The sequence below is a fragment of the Pongo pygmaeus genome, chromosome 2 (genome assembly GCF_028885625.2).
Source record: "Pongo pygmaeus isolate AG05252 chromosome 2, NHGRI_mPonPyg2-v2.0_pri, whole genome shotgun sequence".
Classification (NCBI taxonomy): Eukaryota; Metazoa; Chordata; class Mammalia; order Primates; family Hominidae; genus Pongo; species Pongo pygmaeus.
In genome coordinates, this window is record NC_085930.1 from 92,445,461 (window position 1) to 92,467,292 (window position 21,832).

Below are 21,832 nucleotides of genomic sequence, written 5' to 3' on the forward strand. Positions count from 1 at the left end.
ATGGTTTTAGGTCTAACATTTAAGTCTTTAATCCATCTTGAATTAACTTTTGCATAAGGTGTAATGAAGGGATCCAGTTTCAGCTTTCTACATATGGCTAGCCAGTTTTCCCAGCACCATTTATTAAATAGAGAATCCTTTCTCCATTTCTTGTTTTTGTCAGGTTTGTCAAAGATCAGATGGTTGTAGATGTGTGGTATTATTTCTGAGGGCTCTGTTCTGCTCCATTAGTCTGTATCTCTGTTTTGGTGCCAGCACCATGCTGTTTGGGTAGCCTTGTAGTATAGTTTGAGTCAGGTAGTGTGATGGCTCTAGCTTTGTTCTTTTGGCTTAGGATTGACTTAGCAATGTGGGCTCTTTTTTGGTTCCATATGAACTTTAAAGTAGTTTTTTCCAATTCTATGAAGAAAGTCACTGGTAGCTTGATGGGGATGGCATTGAATCTATAAATTACCTTGGGCAGTATAGCCATTTTCACAATATTGATTCTTCCTATCCATGAGCATGGAATGTTCTTCTATTTGTTTGTGTCCTCTTTTATTTCATTGAGCAGTGGTTTGTAGTTCTCCTTGAAGAGGTTCTTCACATATCTTGTAAGTCGGATTCCTAGGCATTTTATTGTCTTTGAAGCAATTGTGAATGGGAGTTCACTCATGATTTGGCTCTCTGTTTGTCTGTTATTGGTGTATAAGAATGCTTGTGATTTTTGCACATTGATTTTGTATCCTGAGACTTTGCTGAAGTTGCCTATCAGCTTAAGGAGATTTTGGGCTGAGATGATGGGGTTTTCTAAATATACAATCATGTCATCTGCCAATAGCTAGAATTGGACTTACTCTTCTCCTAATTGAATACCCTTTATTTCTTTCTCTTGCCTGATTGCCCTGGCCAGAACTTCCAACACTATGTTGAATAGGAGTGGTGAAAGAGGGCATCCCTGTCTTGTGCCAGGTTTCAAAGGAATGCTTCCAGTTTTTGCCCATTCAGTATGATATTGGCTGTGGGTTTGTCATAAATAGCTCTTGTTATTTTGAGATACATCCCATCAATACCTAGTTTATTGAGAGTTTTTAGCATAAAGGGCTGTTGAATTTTGTCAAAGGCCTTTTCTGCATCTCGTCAGATAACCATGTGGTTTTTGTCTTTGGTCCTGTTTATATGATGGATTATGTTTATTGATTTGCATATGTTGAACCATCCTTGCATCCCAAGGATGAAGCCAACTTGATCAAGTTGGATAAGCTTTTTGATGTGCTGCTGGATACGGTTTGCCAGTATTTTATTGAGGATTGTTGAATTGATGTTCATCAGGGATATTGGTCTAAAAGTCTCTTTTTTTTGTTGTGTCTCTGCCAGGCTTTGGTATCAGGATGATGCTGGCCTCATAAAATGAGTTAGGGATGATTCCCACTTTCTCTATTGATTGGAAGATTTTCAGAAGCAATGGTACAAGCTCCTCTTTGCACCACTGGTAGAATTTGGCTGTGAATCCATCTGGGTCCTGGACTTTTTTTCATTGCTAGGCTATTAATTATTGCCTCAATTTCAGAGCCTGTTATTGGTCTATTCAGGGATTCAACTTCTTTTTGGTTTAGTCTTGGGAGGGTGTATGTGTCAAGGAATTTATCCATTTCTTCTAGATTTTCTAGTTTCTTTGTGTAGAGGTGTTTATAGTACTCTCTGATGGTAGTTTGTATTTCTGTGGGATCGGTGGCGATATCCCCTTTATCATTTTTTATTGTGTCTATTTGATTCTTCTCTCTTTTCTTCTTTATTAGTTTTGCTAGCGGTCTATTAATTTTGTTGATGCTTTCAAAAAACCAGCTCCTGGATTCATTGATTTTTTGAAGGGTTTTTTGTGTCTCTATCTCCTTCAGTTCTGCTCTGATCTTAGTTTTTTCTTGCCTTCTGTTGGCTTTTGAATTTGTTTGCTCTTGCTTCTCTAGTTCTTTTAATTGTAATGATAGGGTGTCAATTTTAGGTTTTTCCTGTTTTCTCTTGTGGGCATTTAGTGCTATAACTTTCCCTCTACACACTGCTTTGAATGTGTCCCAGAGATTCTGGTATGTTGTGTCTTTGTTTTCATTGGTTTCAAAGAACATCTTTATTTCTGCCTTCATTTCATTACGTACCCAGTAGTCATTCAGGAGCAGGTTGTTCAGTTTCCAAGTAGTTGAGTGGTTTTGAGTGAGTTTCTTAATCCTGATTTCTAGTTTGATTGCACTGTGGTCTGAGAGACAGTTTGTTATAATTTCTGTTCTTTTACATTTGCTGAGGAGTGCTTTACTTCCAACTATGTGGTCAGTTTTGGAATAAGTATGATGTGGTGCTGAGAAGAATGTATATTCTGTTGATTTGGGGTGGAGAGTTCTGTAGATGTCTGTTAGGTCCACTTGGTTCAGAGCTGAGTTCAATTCCTGGATATCCTTGTTAACTTTCTGCCTTGTTGATCTGTCTAATGCTGCCAGTGGGGTGTTAAAGTCTCCCATTATTATTGTGTGGGAGGCTAAGTCTCTTTGTAGGTCTCTAAGGGCTTGCTTTATGAATCTGGGTGCTCCTGAATTGGGTGCATATATATTTAGTATAGTTAGCTCTTCTTGTTGAATTCATCCCTTTACCATTATGTGATGGCCTTGTTTGTCTCTTTTGATCTTTGTTGGTTTAAAGTCTGTTTTATCAGAGACTAGGATTGCAACCCCTGCTTTTTTTGTTTGTTTGTTTTCCATTTGCTTGGTAGATCTTCCTCCATTCCTTTATTTTGAGCCTATGTGTGTCTCTGCACGTGAGATGGGTTTCCTGAATACAGCACACTGATGGGTCTTGACTGTTTATCCAATTTGCCAGTCTGTGTCTTTTAATTGGAGCATTTTCCCATTTACATTTAAGGTTAATATTGTTATGTGTGTATTTAATCCTGTCATTTTGATGTTAGCTGGTTATTTGGCTTGTTAGTTGATGCAGTTTCATCCTAGTATTGATGGTTTTTATAGTGTGGCATGTTTTTGCAGTGGCTGGTACTGGTTGTTCCTTTCCATGTTTAGTGCTTCCTTCAGGAGCTCTTGTAAGGCAGGCCTGGTGGTGGCTTAATCTCTCAGCATTTGCTTGTCTGTAAAGGATTTTATTTCTCCTTCACTTGTGAAGCTTAGTTTGGCTGGTTATGAAATTCTGGGTTGAAAATTCTTTTCTTTAAGAATGTTGATTATTGGCCCCCACTCTCTTCTGGCTTGTAGAGTTTCTGCTGAGAGATCAGCTGTTAGTCTGATGTGCTTCCCTTTGTGGGTAATCGGACCTTTCTCTCTGGCTGCCCTTAACATTTTTTCCTTCATTTCAACTTTGATGAATCTGACAATTATGTGTGTTGGAGTTGCTCTTCTCGAGGAGTATCTTTGTGGCGTTCTCTCTATTTCCTGAAAGTTAATGTTGGCCTGCCTTGCTAGATTGGGGAAGTTCTCCTGGATAATATCCTGCAGAGTGTTTTCCAACTTGGTTCCATTCTCCCCGTCACTTTCAGGTACACCAATCAGATGTAGATTTGGTCTTTTCATATAGTCCCATATTACTTGGAGCCTTTGTTTGTTTCTTTTTATTCTTTTTTCTCTAAACTTCTCTTGTCACTTCATTTCATTCATTTGTTCTTCATTTAGTGATACCCTTTCTTCCACTTGATCGAATCGGCTACCGAAGCTTGTACATGTGTCACGTAGTCCTTGTGCCATGGTTTTCAGCTCCACCAGGTCATTTAAGGACTTCTCTACACTGGTTATTCTAGTTAGCCATTCATCTAATCTTTTTTCTAGGTTTGTAGCTTCTTTGCGATGGGTTCGAACATCCTCCTTTAGCTTGGAGAAGTTTGTTATTACTGATCATCTGAAGCCTTCTTCTCTCAACTCGTCAAATTCATTCTCCATCCCGCTTTGTTCCCTTGCTGGCGAGGAGCTGCGTTCCTTTGGAGGAGAAGAGGCACTCTGATTTTTAGAATTTTCAGCTTTTCTACTCTGGTTTCTCCCCATCTTTGTGGTTTTATATCTACCTTTGGTCTTTGATAATGGTGACGTACAGATGGGGTTTTGGTGTGGATGTCCTTTCTGTTTGTTAGTTTTCCTTCTACCAGTTAGGATCCTCAGCTGCAGGTCTGTTGGAGTTTGCTGGAGGTCCACTCCATACCGTGTTTGCCTGGGTATCACCTGTGGAGGCTGCAGAACAGCAAATATTGCAGAAAGGCAAATGTTGCTGCCTAATCTTTCCTCTGGAAGGTTCGTCTCAGAGGGGCACTGTGCTGTATGAGGTGTCAGTCGGCCCTTTCTGGGAGCTGTCTCTCAGTTAGGCTACTCGGGGTTCAGGAACCCACTTGAAGAGGCAGTCTGTCCATTCTCAGATGTCAAACTCCATGCTTGGAGAACCACTGCTCTCTTCAAAGCTGTCAGACAGGGACGTTTAAGTCTGCAGAAGTTTCTGCTGCCTTTTGTTCAGCTATGCCCTGCCCCCAGAGGTGGAGTCTACAGAGGCAGGCAGGCCTCCTTGAGCTGCAGTGGGCTCCACCCAGTTTGAGCTTCTGGGCCACTTTGTTTTCCTACTCAAGCCTCAGCAATGGTGGATGCCCCTCCCCCAGCCTCACTGCCACTTTGCGGTTCGATCTCAGACTGCTGTGCTAACAGACAGCAAGGCTTCGTGGGTGTGGGACCCTCCGAGCTAGGCGCGGGATATAATCTCCTGGTGTGCCGTTTGCTAAGACCGTTGGAAAAGCACAGTATTAGGGTGGGAGTGTTCTGATTTTACAGGTACCATTTGTCACGGCTTCCCTTGGCTAGGAAAGGGAATTCCCTGACCCCTTGCGCTGCCTGGGTGAGGCGATGCCTGCCCTGCTTTGGCTCACACTCCATGGGGTGCACCCAGTGTCCAACAAGCCCCAGTGAGATGAACCCGGTACTTCAGTTGGAAATGCAGAGATCACCTGTCTTCTGCGTTGCTCAAGCTGGGAGCTGTAGACTGGAGTTGTTCCTATTCGGCTATCTTGGAACCTCTCCCTGTTTATTCTAAAAATATATTTTGTATGTTTTAATTTATTTCTGTTCTTAACCTTTTTGATGCTCAGATTTTCCCTTCCTAGGCCAGTGAGAACTCCAGGTATCCTTACTTTTTAAAAAAAGTGTTTAATTTTTTTTTTTTTTCAGTCAGAGGCTCATTTTGTCACCCAGGCTGGAGTGCAGTGGCACCGTCTCAGCTCACTGCAACCCCTGGCTCCTGGGTTCAAGCAATTCTTCTGCCTCAGGCTCCCAAGTAACTGGCATTACAGGTACCCGCCACCACACCTGGCTAATTTTTTGTATTTTTAGTAGAGACAGGGTTTCACCATGTTGGCCAGGCTGGTCTCGAACTCCTGACCTCAAGTGATCCGCCCACTTCGGCTTCCCAAAATGCTGGGATTACAGGTGTGAGCCACTGCACCCTGCCTGTTTAAATTTTTATTGTGTAAAATGCCAAATATATACGGAACTAGAGAGAATAGTGTGATCAATTCTCATAAACCCATATTCTGTTTTAAAAGTAATCAACTCACAGCCAGTTTTGTTTCTTTTATACCCAACTTACCTCCGATGTTCCTTATTGCTTATGATTTCATCTTTGAACACTTTAAGTTTCAATCCTGTTGTCCTTTAACTTCCATGTTACTGCCCTACAAGATGTCCCAGGTAGGTTATATGCTTTTAACCATTTAATTTACTTCATTAATTAACCAGAGTGATACTAGCTGCTTTAGCATTATAGACTCCAAAATGTAATATGGCTTAAACTAAATGGAAGTTTTTTTTATTTACGTAACAGTCTGGTATCAGTGCTTCTGCAAAAGAGTTTTCTTCCTGGGATATTTCATATGTCTCCCATCTTGTGTTTCTGCCTTTCCCTAGGTCCGTAGTGCTATCTACATCCAGACAGTGGAAGGGAGAGAAAGAGAAAGAAGGTAAAACCATTTCTTAAAATACTTAACCAGAATTGGCACATATGCCATTGGCTAAAGTCACCTGGCCACACAAGCGGGTCTGTTCAAAAATAATAAATGTTTAGAAGGAGAAATATATGAATTTTTGATAAATAGCCTTCAGTTCTCACATTATACTGCACTATACATTCAAGGACTACACAAAGATTTTGAAATTCTCACTTTTTTCATTATTATCATAATTACTTTTTTTATATCTTTAAGGTATTGTTCTAGTTCATAACATGCATTTTATTAGCTCAAAAGAATTATTGCTTTCCAAGTAAGAGCATTGAGGGAATCAGTGATGTATGAGCCTTGAGTTGAGCAGATTTTTTTTTTGCTTTATTTTTTAAATTGTGGAATCATACCTGTCTATAAATTATAGATGGGCATTTGTATCTTTGTAAGGAAGCAAAAGTAGATATCAGCAATTGTGAGTTTGTCAGATTTCTGAAAAAGTAGGAATTATATCAATAAAAAGAAGGGCTGATTAATATCCATGATCACACATAGGTAGAAGGTCAAATAGTGTTGCTGATTGGTAGATAAATCAAGAGACCCAAGAGGAACGATGACTCGCACAGACTTGGTCTCCATTTCTTAGGAGGTGCGGATTCTGGGTAGTCTTGTAAATTTTTTTTTTTTTTTTTTTTTTAGATGGAGCCTGGCTCTGTCACCAGGCTGGAGTGCAGTGGCACGATCTCAGCTCACTGCAACCTCTGCCTCCCAGGTTCAAGCGATTGTCCTTCCTCAGCCTCCTGAGTAGCTGGGACTAGAGGCATGCCACCACACCGAGCTAATTTTTGTATTTTTAGTAGAGGTGGGGTTTCAGCATGTTGGCCAGGATGGTGTCGATCTCTTGACCTCGTGATCCACCTGCCTCAGCCCCCTAAAGTGCTGGGATTACAGGCGTGAACCATCGCGCCCAGCCAGTCTTGAAAATTTTAATATGAGGTTATTGAACCTTGTTTTAGTAAGTTCTAAACTGAGTTGAGACATCCAGTGTCCAAGATGCGTACCAGGGCAGAGAGGGGATGTCCTAGGGGAGGAAGGGGTGGCAGGGAAAATGGCTGCCAAGGATAGGAAGCCTCATCTCTGCTATATTGCTGATTTATGGACATGCTCCCTCCCTGAGGGGTTACCAGTCAGGCCTGGGCCCTCAGCTGGTTGTGGGCTCTCTGAAGAGGCAAAGGTTTTCCATCAGGGGGAATAAGGTATAAGTGGCTCTTATTGTGTTGTTGCCATATGATTTGAAGGATAACTGAATAGGGTTGGGATGTCTGAAACTGTTCTTCTGCTAGCATATATCCATGCTTCATGTGCAAATGTTTAATAGAAGCAACAGATACCACACACATCTCCACTACCCTTGGGCCATGTGTAGTCTGCTTCATTCTGTGTAGATCCCTTCATCAAGTTAAAGATTAACGATTAGAAAACTCTGTGCCTCAACTCAAACGTGCCAAAATATTAACATTAGAGTGTTTTAAAAAAGCAGTGACAATATTCAGATTGATGTGTTATTTAACAAATTAGATACTCTAGCTTATAAAAATTCATCTTTCTTTAAGGGATTTAATAAAACCATTATCATTCTGGATAGACAAATAAATTGGTGGCCTATCACCTTATCCATTTTTCCTAAATTGCTCTTTGTGCAAAATAAGGTTTGCGCTGATCGTGCTGATCCTCAAGAGTACTTTCAATCCAATGTTTAAAAAACAAAATAAGGTGGAGGAATTCTCTGGGTCTGTGAAACTTGATTTAGGTAACAGGCTGTAGTAGATGCTGGTATATGTTTATTGTGATTCAGCAAATGTTTTAGGTCATATACAATAATCTAACTTTTACATTTGCTTTCTTTTGAGAAGGTTTTATTCCAAAGAAGCTTAATTTGGACATTTAAAGGGGAGAGTAAGGTTTCGTTAAACCCCTTTGAGGTTTGCAAATGCCCTTTCTCATTCAAGAAAAACCACAGTATTATTCACCATGATTCAGACCCACAAGGACTTATTTCATTCTGATGCTCTTTCTTTGCTACCGTAAGTGATGTCACTTGAATTACAAAGAGGGGCCTGGCTTTCAGAAGAATCTTCAAGTTAGTAATAATATTCTATTCTAAGTGCTGCTGTGGCCCACAGTTGATATCCCTTACAAGTTTTTTTTGTTTGTTTTTATACTTTAAATTCCAGGATATGTGTGCAGAATGTGCGGGTTTGTTATATAGGTATACATGCGCCATGGTGGGTGCTACACCCATCAACCCGTCATCTGCATTAGGTATTTCTCCTAATGCTATCCCTCCCCTAGACTCCTACCCCCCAACAGGCCCCGGTATGTGATGTTCCCCTCCCTGTGTCCATGTGTTCTCATTGTTCAACTCCCACTTATGAGTGAGAACATGTGGTGTTTGGTTTTCTGTTCTTGTGTTAGTTTGCTGAGAATGATGGTTTCCAGCTTCATCCATGTCCCTGCAAAGGACATGAACTCACCCTTTTTTATGGCTGCATAGTATTCCATGGTGTATATGTGCCACATTTTCTTTATCCAGTCTGTCATTGATGGAAATCCCTCGCAAGTTTTAAAGAATATAGGGCACAAGGGAGCAAAATACAGTCAGAAATATTGGTAAGAATTGTAAGACTTTCTGTATATAAGTAGATCTCCCAGTAAGGATTTCACGATGTCTAAAGTAATCTTTCTGTAAAATGTTGTTGTAGTAATCTTTCTATGAAACGTTTGTGTTTCTTACTAGATACAAGGGTAGTCTTTGTCAAAATGGTAGTGCTGGTGGTAGCAACAGTAGTAGGAGCTAACCTGAGCGTTTGCTGTGTGTCAGGCACCACACTGAGTGTCTTTCCTGATTACATCAGTATCTTGGAAATTGCGGCCAACTGTAGCCTTCCTGATTTTTGCTATTTCCCCATATAATCTTTACTTTGTACATATATATTTTTAAGTGATTCCCTTTAAATTATTATGGAAGTTTTCCAAATATGAACCAAGTAGAGTGAATAGTGCAATTAATTTCCATATTATCTAACACATAGAGCAGGCTTCATGTGCATGCAGCCTGAGAGCTGTTCAGAGCCCATGGCTTATGAAGGCCCACATTTGGTTTAATGTGGTTATATGGTTCTTCTGTCACTTTTTTAAAATTCTTAAGCAGTTATGAGAGGCTCTGCATTTTTATTTTGCTCTGGGTCCTGCAAATTATGAAGCAGGTTGTATACCTAGATTCAATAATCATCAAGATTTTTACTACGTTTTCTTCATATTGTCTTTTTCCCTCCCCTCCTTTCTTTTTCTCTTCTGAAGTATTTTAAAGCAAATTGCAGACATCACTTCACTTTACTCTGATGTACTTCAGAATGCAGCTGTAACAAATATGGACATTTTTGTACTTAAGCACAATGCCATTATTATATCAAGCAATATAAACAGTAATTATTTGGTATTATCTAATCCAGCTCCACATTGAAACTTCCCCAAGTGACTTGAAAATGTCATTTACTGTTTTTCCTTATTTTCATATTCAAACAAATTCAAACATATTACATATGTCCCTTAAGTCTCTTAACCTAGAGAAATCCTGCCTCCATTCCCACTGTGGACTTGTTATAGAAGCAGGATCTTTTGTTCTGTAGGAAGTCACACATTCTGGTTTCATATGCCTTTATTTAATGTGTTCCTTCACCACTTTTTTTAAGGGACGCTGTCTCTAAATTTGACTTAACATAAATGTTTTTGGCAAGAATGCTTTGCAGAGGGTGTCTTTACTATGTTTATTGGAAGCATCCACTATTCAGAACCTGTTTTATTGAAGCTGAGATTCGTCATTGGTTTTGGCAGGTAACAGACTGACTATTCCATTTTAAAGTTCCATATTAATTTTTCATGTAATTGTTTCTTCAATTGATGATTGTTAGTTAAATTAATTATGTCATTAAATAATTGCAAAAATCGTGATTTCTAATTCTGTTAATTATTTTCCATTTGTCAACTAGATTTTTTCTGTAAAGAACTTTCCCTGACTGACTAGGACTATTTGGAGTGCACTTTTTCTTTTCCTTGACTTAGATTTGTCCTACACAATAATTTTAGTTAGTGTGGTGTTTTAGTCCCTTTTGTGCTGCTATAATAGAATACCTGAGACTCGGTAACTTATAATGAATAGAAATGTATTTGTCTCATGGTCCTAGAGGCAGGGACATCTAAGACCAAGGGTCTGCATTTGGCAAAGGCCTACTTGATGAGTCATCCAATGGCAGAAGGGTAAAAGACATGCACACATGAGTGAGGGAAGAAGGCCTAACTCATTCGTTTTATCAGGAATCCATTCTGGTGATAACTAACCCACTTCTCTGATAACATAATTAATTAATTCATGAGGCCAGAGCCCTCGTGACCTAATTGCCCCTTAAAGGACCCACCTCTGTTGCACTGGGAATTAAGTTTCCAACACATGGACTTTGGGTGACACATTCAAACCATAGCATTTGATGTGCTAATTATATATATTTTAATATGCTGGGAATTAAACACATAATTGTTAACAGAAAAAGAAAACCACTCATATACCATCTAATATCATCTGGTATACTCCCAGTGGTATATGTGCCAGGCTTTGGGAAACACTATTATTTTTCTTGCTTTACAGTTGAGGAAACGGAGAGATAATAAGGTTAAGCGACACTCCCTGGGTGGATTTTAGGCTAGAATCCAAGCACTCTGACACCAGAGCCAAGCATAACCACTCCAATCTTGTAGCGCTTTTCTAAGCGGTCAAAGTTTGCATTAAAAAAGCAGACTGGGCCGGGCACGGTGGCTCACGCCTGGAATCCGAGCACTTTGGGAGGCCGAGGCGGGCAGATCACGAGGTCAGGAGATGGAGACCATCCTGGCTAATACGGTGAAACCCCGTCTCTACTAAAAATACAAAAAATTAGCCAGGTGCGGTGGCGGGCGCCTGTAGTCCCAAGTACTCGGGAGGCTGAGGCAGGAGAATGGCGCGAACTTGGGAGGCGGAGCTTGCAGTGAGCGGAGATAGTGCCACTGCACTCCGGCCTGGGCGAAAGAGCGAGACTCCATCTCAAAAAAACAAACAAACAAACAAAAAAACAAAAGCAGACTGATCTTTGAGGTGAAACCAAGAAGGTAATTTTTTAATGGCAAGTCAGTGAGAAAGCCCAGAACTCTCGGGTAATTGATCTGTGTTCTCACTTTCAGCTGGTGCCACCTCCATGACCAGTGTGATTTATTGTGCTTACCGGTTTAAATCAATAATCTGAGTATATTAGAGCCTAGATTGACGTAATAAACTCCTCAAACTTCCCCAACATAATGCTTTGTAGCTTCTGGATGAAATGCTTAAAACATTTTTTAATCTTTTCTTTATTATTCTTAATAATATAAAACTCATGTTTACAAGACAACAGATAGAAACCATTATTGTTTTTCAAAAGGAAAGGTCATTACAATACCAGCCTAGTCTAGTAAAAGCAGAATGCCAAGCTTTTGTGTCAAATTATTGTTCAGCCCCTTGAATGATAAGAGGAACTTTTGAAGTGCCCTTGGATAGTTTCTGCACTACAATCTGAACACTTGGTTAGTGATATAGTTTGGATGTTTTGTCTCCTCAAATCTCATGTTGAATTGTAATCCCCAGTGTTGGAGGTGGGGCCTGGTAGGGGGTGATTAAATCATGGGGGGCTGATCCCTCATGAATAGCTTAGCATCAGTCACTTGGTGCTATCCCCACAACAGTGAGTGAATTTTGGAGATCTGGTTGTTCAAAGGTGTGTGGCACCTACCACACTCTGTTCTGCCCCTGCTCTCCCCACGTGAAGTGCCTGCTCCTATTTCGCCTTCTGCCACGAGTCAAAGCTCCCTGAGGCCTCCCCAGAAGCCGAGCAGATGCCAGTGCCATGCTTGTACAGCCTCCAGAACTGTGAGCCAATTAAACCTCTTTATAAATTACCCAGTTTCAGGTAGTTCTTTATAGCAATATAAGAATGGCCTAATCGAGTTGGGAAACTTAGATACAGCTTTAAATTTTGAGCATTGTCTCTAACCATTTCATTTGATTTGCCCTTTCACATCAGTGAAATGAAACTGAACACCTCTGAGGGATTTTATCTATAGGAATATGCATGCTAAACATTATTGAGGGGCCAGAAGAGTGAGGTGGAGGGACTAGCTAGAGTAAAAGCAGGGCCTACCTTCCAAATTTACTTTTTACTGGAAAAAATGTCACACCATCACTATCTGACAATTACTTCTTCTTGGATAATATTTAAAAAGGAGATGTTATTTTATGTCATTTATGGAATTTTAAACCCTCAGGAATAATTTAGTCTAATCCTCTCAATTTACATATGAGAAATCTAAAGCCAAGCTAATTTAAATAATTTCTCCCGAGATTACCAGCTAATTAGATGCAGACCTAGAATTAGACCTCAGGTTTCCTGACTGACATACTAAGGTATCATATCAATTAAAGTTATGTGATTGCAAGCAACAGAAACGAATTCTGACTAACTTGTGCACAAGAGGGATATATGCAAAGTAAATATTGGGTAGTTTAACAAAATCTAGTGTCAATTGTAATGTAATTTTTTTGGAGGAGAGGTCAGGACTAGAAATAGTTAAGTAATGTAAAATGTATTTTACATTTAAAAGATCAAAATTGTGACATGCGAAATGCAAAAAATATATGATTTAAAAATTTATTAAGATAAGAGTCATATAACATAAAATCCATTTTAAAGTGAGCAATCCAGTGGCATTTAACTCACTGACAGTGCTGTGCAACCACCATCTCTATCCAGTTCCAAAACATTTCCATCCTTCTAAAATAAAACTCCTCATTTCAATGCAGTTTCTCCTCATTTCCCCAAACCCTTGTCAGCCACCAATCTGTATTCTATCTATGTGGATTTACCTATTCTGGATATTTTATGTAAACGGAATGATACAATATATGATCTTTTGTGTCTTGTTTCTTTCACTTGGCATGTTTTCAAGGTTCACCCAGGTTATAGGATATATCAGAAGTTTATTCCTTTCTTAGGGCTGAATAATATTGCATTGTATGGATATATTACAATTTGCTTATCCTTTGATTCATTGATGGGTGTTGATGGACAAGTGGGCTGTTTCCACCTTTTGGCTATTGTGAACAGTGCTGCTATGAACATGTATGCACAGGTAACTATTTTAGAACCTGTTTTCAATCCTTTTGGATATATACCTACCAGTGAGATTTCTGGGGTACATGGTAATTCCATATCTAAATTTTTGAGAAACTGCCAAACTGTTTTCCACAGTGGCTAAGTCACTGTATATTCCCACCAGCATTGCTGGAGAGTTCCAATTTCTCTATATCTTTACCAACATTTGTTATTTTTCATTAAAGAAAATAATAGCCATCCTATTAGGTGTGAAGTAGCATGTCATTATGGTTTTCATTTGCATTTCCCTAATGACTAATGATGAGCATCTTTTCAGGTGCTTGTTGGCTATTTGCATATTTTTTCTGGAGAAATGTCTGTTAGAGTCCTCTACCCATTACATGGTTTGTTGTTTTTATTGTTGTTGAGTTGTAAGAATTTCTTATACTGTATATTCTGGATACTAGAACCTTGTCAAATATATGATTTACAAATATGTTCTCTGACTCTGTAGATTGTCTTTTCATTTTTTTGATAATGTCTTTGATGTACCAAGGTTTCTAATTTTGATGAGGTACCACTTATCTATTTTTTCTTTTGTTGCTTGTGCTTTTGGTGTCATATATAAGAATTCATTGCCAAATGTGAGGGTAATGATTTTAGCCCTATGCTTTCTTCAAAGAGTTTTACAGTTTAGCACTTATATTTAGATCATTGCTCCATTTTGGGTTAATTTTTATATATGGTGTGAGGAAGGGGTCCAGCTTTATTCTTGGTGTGTGTGGTTATTCAGTTGTTCCAGCACAATTTGCTGAAGAGATTATTATTTCTTCATTAAATGACTTGGTACATTTGTTGAACATCTATGTAGATCATGAAACTTCAGAGTGTTTCCCTTGTGGAGTTTGCTTGGAGTCTTGCTATAGTAGAAAGAATGTTGGTAGGCAGCAAATGTCCACTATGCAGCCCAGCCACTGACCCATCTTTGTGTGAAATTCTGATATACACATATTTTCTTCTGTTGAATTTTCAGCAATAGTGACCTGCAAGAATGTCAGATTTGTGTGTTTGTTAATTTGGGATAATTATTAAAAGAAAGACCTGGGGTTGGAGTATTAAAAACAGACATAAAGTGGAAGGTAGAGTAAGAACAGTTTTTCTATTCAACTTGTCTTCAGGGTCTGTATACATAGTGGAGTCTTTCCTTCTGTGCCAGGCTGTCCAATAGAAATATACTGTGAACCACAAATGTAAGCCCCATATGTAATTTTACATTTCCTAGTAGCCACATTATAAGGAGTAAAAAGAAACAGATGAGATTAATTCTAATAATATATTTCACTTAGCCAAAAATATTAAAAATATTAGTTTTCACCCTGTAATCAATATAAAAAATTATTGATGAGGTATTTTACAGTTTTTTTCCTACTCAGTCTTTGAGGTCTGGTGTGTATTTTACACTTACACCATGTCTGAATTTGGACAAGGCACATTTTGTGTGGCCAGTGGCTACTATATTGGACAGTAGAATTTATATCAAAAGCAGCCATAGACAATATGTAAACAAATAACTGGCTGTGTTCCAGTAAAGCTTTGTTAACAAAAATACGTGGCAGGACACAAGTGATGGTTAATTTTGTGTCAACTTGACTAGGCTAAGAGATATGCTCATTATTCCTGGGTGTGTCTGCAAGGGTGTTTCTGGAAGAGATTAGCGTGTGAATCAGCAGACTAAGTAAAAGTCACCCTCATCAAGGTGACTGAGCATCACCCAATCTCTTGAGGACGTGAATAGGACAAAAAGTGCAGAAATGGCAAATTCACTGTCTCTGTTTGAGTAGCTATGTCCATCTTCTTCTGTCCTCAGATATCAGAGCTCCTTCATCTTGGGCCTTTGATCCAAAGGGACTTACACTGTTGACTCTCCTGGTTCACAGGCCCCTGGGCTTGGACTGGAACTATACCTCCTGCTTTCCTGGGCCTCCAGCTTGCAGATGGCAGATAGTGGGTCTTCTCAGCCTCCATAATGGCATGGGCCAATCCCTCACAATAAATCTCTTTCTGTATATCTACATTTATCCCATTGGTTCTGCTTCTCTGGAGAAGCCTGGCTAATATACTGTCTTTGGCTTGTAGGCTCTGTTCTAGGCTGTTCCTTTTAGCTCTGTTTGCAACAGAGAGGATCTTCTCTTCCCCAAAGCTGATTGTTTAGTTCTATTAGCCCCTTTGCTTACTTCCAGTATCTTAATATGTCTGGCCTCTGGGAATGTGTTTTCCCTGCTCCTTCTGGTTTTGCTGTGCCAGAAATGAGGTGGGATGAAGAATGCTTCAGTTCTTAGGGGTGACTTCTGTGGGTGGATGAGGGAAATGAAAGAAGCTCTTAGGTGCTCTGGCTTCAGGATAGAGAATATAAAACTTATATAAAACTGCTTACATACACCTCTTACCCTGTGAATATTCACCTTCTGGTAGTACACCTTGTGTTCCTTATCACTCTAAAACAGTCTCTGAATCTTTCCCATCCATAAAAGACCTCTTGAGGTCTCCTAGCTCTGGAAGGTTCCTGGCTCCAAGAGGGAGCCATGAGGAAGTTAAAACTGAAACTTTAAGTTTCACGTGGACAAGTTTACTGTATATAAAGTTCTGTATTTTCAGCAGACAGAATATTATTTACCTATAGGAGTTCCTCAACACATATTTGTTGAATGAATGAAGGAATACATGAATGAACCATCAAAGCAGCTCCAGTTCTGGACTCCAATCACTGACGTTGGTAATAATTTGGTTGCTCAAATCTCCTCTTATGTTCTGTAGCTCAAAAATGCTATGCCCAGATGCTTTAAAATGATGCCACTTGATTCACTCACCTGCCATGAGCATCTGAGCAGTTAGTTCCCAATGACCCAACATGCCTTGATTTATTGTTCATTTGATTTAACTTACAGAAGGTGAACTTACTTTATTTTCCTGCCAGAATTCTGGCTGGATCACGGTTGGTGGTGGTCCTCAGGGAATAAATCTCAGGCGATGGCGCTCAGTCATTTTAGGGTTGCCTGTTCAGTATAGCTTTCATGTGGCTGTCTTAGTGAACACAGGCCTTGAGGCTGATGATGGCATTTTGTAGACAGGCTACAGTGACCTATATTTCATAGAACAGTAGCTGGATTACCTACAAGATAACAACATTCTCACTTGTGGGTAAAATGTGTCATTGTTTCTGGGAACTGAACTTTGAAAAATAAATAAAAATCCATACCTTGATTCCCAAAGCTTTGACATTTAACTGGGATGTTAGAGTAGATGAATTCAATTTACATGAGGTGGGGTAAAAAAGAAAAAATTGAAACTATTTAACAGATTTTCATCTCTTTCTCTCTATATATACTAGTAAGAAAGTAATCAACAAATTTTCAAGTTGAGACATTCAGGCAGAGTTCCACCTTTTGGGCGATTGGACAACTCTGATTTTGCATTCCTCAGGATTTGCTGAAAAGTTTTATAGCAAAGATGGCTCCTGGTTCTGGGTGGTAACCTGTAAGACCTTGTGACTCTGCATATTTAAGAGGACTTTGAAAAAGTATCTGAATTTTACAGTGATAAATTTTAATAACTTGTTTGTGTATTATTAACAAGCTTCTCGTGGTTACCAAAACTTGTAAACAAAGTCATTTTGCCACTGCAGATAGTATCTTCATACATCTGAATATGACCTTGAATTAATAAATAATAACAATAACTTTTACTTATAGTCGTTTTTTGCTGAACAAGAATAGCTTTTGAGATCGGGTTGAAGCATGTTACTTGTCTGCTCAAAACACTACAAGGGCCCCTTATTTCGTTTCATGTAAGTGCTCAAATCTTTGACAATGGATAAGGAAGCCCTTTCCATACCCAGGATCCATACTCCTCTGTTCTCCTACCATTTTACTCGCCTTCTTCCCTTACTCTCCTCCAGCCACATGGGACCCTTGCTGTTATGCAAACAGACCTGCCCTAGGGCTTTTGCACTGGCTTTACCCTTTGAAACTACCCCCCCGGGCAGCTCACAGCCTGCCTCTCCTTTAATGTAACCTTTTCAATGAAACTACCAGACCTGCCATATTTAAAATTCCTGTCTCTCCATCCTCCTGATCCCTCTAAGGCTGCTTTGTTTTATTTTTTTTGTCCTTAGCCTTGAACTGTCTGTCCAATATACCATTTAACTGAGTCACTTATGTTTATTGTATCTGCTTTCCCACCACTAGAATCTAAACTTTGTGAGTACAAAGATCTTTGTCCTCTTTGTTCAGTGATGTGTCCAATAGAAGTTTCTGTGATGATTAAAATGTATATGGCAGACATTAGCCACATGTGCTAATTGAGAACTTTAAATGTGGTTAGTGCAAATAAACCCTTGAATTTTAATTTTATTTAATTTTAACTAACTGAAATGTTAATTGTCACATTTGGCTAGTGGCTACATACCATAAATGACACTGCAGATCTTGAAAACTTATTGAATGAATGAATGAATGTCTCTTTAGAGCATTGCTTCTAATGCTTTAAAGGAATTACCTGGGGTTCTTATTAAAAATGCAGATTCTGGCCAGGCACGGTGGCTCACGCCTGTAATCCCAGCAATTTGGGAGGCTGAGGTGGGTGGATGGCTTGAGCCCAGGAGTTCAAGACCAGCCTAGGCAACATGAAGAAACCCTGTCTCTACTAAAAATAGAAAAATTAGCCAGGCATGGTGGTACATGCCTGTAGTACCAGCTAATCGGGAGGCTGAGGTAGGAGGATCACCTGAGTCTGGGACGCAGAGGTTGCAGTTAGCTGAGACAGTACCACTGCACACCAGCCTGGGCCACAGAGCGAGACCCTGTCTCAAACAAACAAAAATGTAGATTGTGATTCAGGTCTAGGGTGGAGCCCAAGAGCCTGAGGTTCTAACAAGCTCCCAGGTGATAGCTCTTTACACTTTTCATAGCAAGGCTCTGGAAGACTAGTATTGCCTTGCTTTTAGTTTGTGTGTTTATTAAAATAGACCGAGCGGTTCCTCTTTTCCTGGACAAGAGGGATTACTAAGAATAACCTGTTAGACTCAAATAACAGTTGGTAGGCCCAAAAGACCACCAAAAGAAAAAAAAATTCCTTTGCTTCTGATAAGAATGTAATTCTCTTCCTACCTTTTCTCTCTAATTTGGCTGAACTCAGTTGTGGTGCATTTAGAAACTTTTTGTTAAATGCTGTTTTTTTGTATGACAGTTTGTAACTGCCTAATATGCCTACCTGACTTGCAGCCCATTTTTTTCAGGTCACTGAAGATGTGTCCCTCACAAAGAATTTTTAAGTGGTACTGGATGGCTTAGTTTTGCATCCTCCTATTATCTGAGCTAGCCGGCTAAATCAGATTCCCACAGTAAAAAAATCTCATTAATCTTCCATTGTTATAATCACATTGTTCATCTACAGAATAAACATCACCTAGTTATTCCCTAGGGGAGGAGTTTAAATCTCGTTCATACACCTTAGATTGCTGCAAACCCTTGGTTGTTCTTCTTAATTATCATGTGCTCTTTTCCAGGTGGATTTTTGTCAGAGCGGTAAATCTTGGTGCAGATCAATTTTAGGTGTTGTTAGTATTTAACAACAATTAAGGTACTGATGAATATATGTAATATTGCCTGATTTATCATTCCCTTATAGGCTCTTCACAATATATCAGAGACACAATTTACAGTACCTGTCAGAAGAAAAAGGGTATCATCTTAAAAGCCTGATTTTGTTTCGTTTTTCTCAGAAGAGCATGAGGAATGGGTGTATATTTGAACCATTCTGGAAGAGCCTTGGTCTAGCCTCTGTCTTTATTTGCTGTAGCTGTGCCTGACCTAGACCTCCAGGAATATTCTGCTACCTCAGGACTACTAAGTGGGCCCCTGTATGTTCTCTCTGTTTTTTTTTTTTTTTTTGGTTTGTTTTTTTTTGGGGGGGGCTTATTTTCTTCCTTCTGCCTGGAATCTCTCTGTCTAGTTCCTGCACCCTCCCAGTCCCCAAAGTCAGCCATTTCAACTCTCAAGGCTATCAACAACCATCACAGTAGTAGGTAATGTTCATTGAGTGAGCACTTTTGAATTATGGGGCACTGGGGTAAGTGTTTCACGGATGTTGTCTTATTTGATCCTCACTACAGAGCTCTGGGTCAGGAGTTACTATTCTCCTTTTTTAGATTAAGAAGCAGAGGCTTAGAGAGGCTGAGTAACTTGGACGTGTTCACACAGTTAGTGAAGGAGTCTGGGTTTGAGCACAGGTTGCCTGATTCTAGAATCCTTCCTATTACGCCATACTTTATAGATTTCTCCTCCCTGGAACCTGCCTCCTTGCCCTTGCTTCTTTTGAGGCAGGTGAGACTGGTGCCATTAACCAGGACCTGAAGTGTAAACTCATGGGATCTCTCCCTTGTCATCACATAGCACGTTGTATCTATCAGTGCTGTGCCTTTCATATTATAGGTTTATGTGTTTGTCCTCCCTGCTCAACTGTCTTGGAGGCAGGAAGGAGCCATATCTTACTTCTCTGTATGTCTCCATAGTTTTTGTGAATTGTAGAAAGCTATCTTGACTTTCCCTAAGTTGCATTTCCATAGAATAAATTTTTCTGTAATAATGGTGGAACTTGAAGCTATGAGCCTACTTCATCATTGTGCAGGATGGAAATTGCCAACATAGTATACTTAAATACAATGATCTAATTTGGTAGCCTCACCTGAAGCTAAAACCATTTATAACCCAACCTTAGTGATTTGAAGATGAGCCTAGGGCTCTGCTTAAGAGCTTCTAGGTTCCTCTTAGTTTAAAATAATGGTCAATTTAGTGGTATGCTGGTAAATGTTTAACAGCTGTCTCTCAAGGAAAAATATGGGTATGTGTGCGCATGCATGCACTAATGTGCATGCTTGCATGTGTGTTTATTAATTTTACTGATATAAAGGACATGTAACATATAATTTATAAATATGAATAAAATAATCACTACTCTTGATTGTAAATCCTGGATAGCCAGTAGATTCTCACACACTGCTTTGGCCGATTTTTGCCAAACTCTTATATCCATAGCCAGTCTATGTTTGCAACTGGTGAACAAGCATCTTTCTGTCATATATATTGTATGATAGTTTATAATACTGGAAGAATGGTTCTCCATTTGTGTGTGTGTGTTATTCAGAATATAACAGCCACAGACATGGCACACTTTAAGTTAATCTGCACATTCTCCATCACTGTCAAGTCAACCAAATGATATTGAGTCTTGATTTGTGGCATTTGCCAGTTTGACTGATTTCAAGCTACCAATGTGAATTTACTGAAAGTGAATTAGGAAGAGATACATGTAGCACTCTATTACGTAGTGTTTCTACTCTACAAATATGATAGATGCAAATAACCTTAAAGAGTATAGATAATAAAAGTATAAGGGCCGGGTGCGCTGGCACACGCCTGTAATCCCAGCACTTTGGGAGGCTGAGGTGGGTGGATCACCTGAGGTCAGGAGTTTGAGACCAGCCTGGCCAACATGGCAAAACCCTGTCTCTACTAAAACTACAAAAATTTGCCAGGCATGGTGGCAGGCGCCTGTAATCCCAGCTACTTGGAAGGCTGAGGAAGGAGAATCGCTTGAACACAGGAGGCGGAGGTTGCAGTGAGCCAAGACTGCGCCACTGCACTGTAGCCTGGGCGACATAGCCAGACTCCATCTCAAAAAAACAGAAAAAAGTATAAGGACGTGATGAGCTTCACATATTTATTTCTTTAAAATATTTTTATTTAATTGTAACTTTTATATTTTAATTTATATAATTCTATAATAATTTAAAATAATGTCTGTGTTTAACAGCTGGTATGCAAAATTTCTGAAATTTAGCAATTGCAGGTAAGCCTCAGGGAGGCAGCTCCGGTAGGCAACTGTTTCAATCCAACTCAAAAGTGGTGTTTGGTTATCAGAGCTGGGATGTGGGAAGGTGAAGTTTGAATTCTAGCTCTGCCTTTTACTATCACTTTAAAAATTAAATTACTGTTTGTTAAAGCTCATTGTAAGCTTTAGCAGCGGCGTCCAATCTTTTGGCTTCCCTGGGCCACATTGGAAGAAGAATTGTCTTGGGCCACACATAAAATACACTAACGGCAGCTGATGAGCTTAAAAAAAAAATTGCAAAAAAAGTCTCATAATGTTTTAAGAGAGTTTAGGATTTTGTGTTGGGCTTCATTCTAAGCTGTTCTGGGCTGTGTGCAGCCTGTGGGCTGCAGGTTGGACAAGCTTGCTTTAAAGTATTTTATAAATCTTAAGATTTCTATGATCAGGTAAGGCTGGCGAAAAAAAGCGCAGCAATGTTGTTGGGTATTCTCTTTGAGCCAGGCCCCATGCTAAGAGCTTTACGTGCATTATCCTGTTTCTTCTTGACTTCTTGTGAGTACCATTATTACTGTCGTTCTATAGAAGAGGAAACTAAGGCTTGGAGAGAATTGGAGGTACACTGGTCAGAGGTGAAGCTGGCCTCAGACCTAGGCCCCCCAAACACTCTTGGCTTCTGCTAAGGAAAGCGGAAATGAGGGGAAGTAAAAAATGGCAGACAGAGAGTACAAAGCTGACTCCTTTACCGTATTTCTCGTCTCTTACTCTTCATTCTTCTTCTTGAAGTGGGTGCAGT

General features: G+C 39.6%; 1 protein-coding gene across 20 annotated transcripts in view; it reads left to right on the top strand.

The window, feature by feature from the left end:
- FHIT (fragile histidine triad diadenosine triphosphatase) overlaps window positions 1-21,832 on the top strand; it is a 1,508,090-nt gene that overhangs the window by 203,484 nt on the left and 1,282,774 nt on the right. For 14 of the 20 annotated variants that reach the window (XM_054479715.2, XM_063661894.1, XM_054479714.2 and 11 more), the window contains one exon: window positions 5,907-5,959. The exons of the other annotated variants lie outside the window; for them this stretch is intronic. The gene's annotated coding sequence lies outside the window, so the exon portion shown is untranslated. The remainder of the gene's footprint in view (window positions 1-5,906; window positions 5,960-21,832) is intronic. 20 annotated transcript variants of the gene reach the window in all.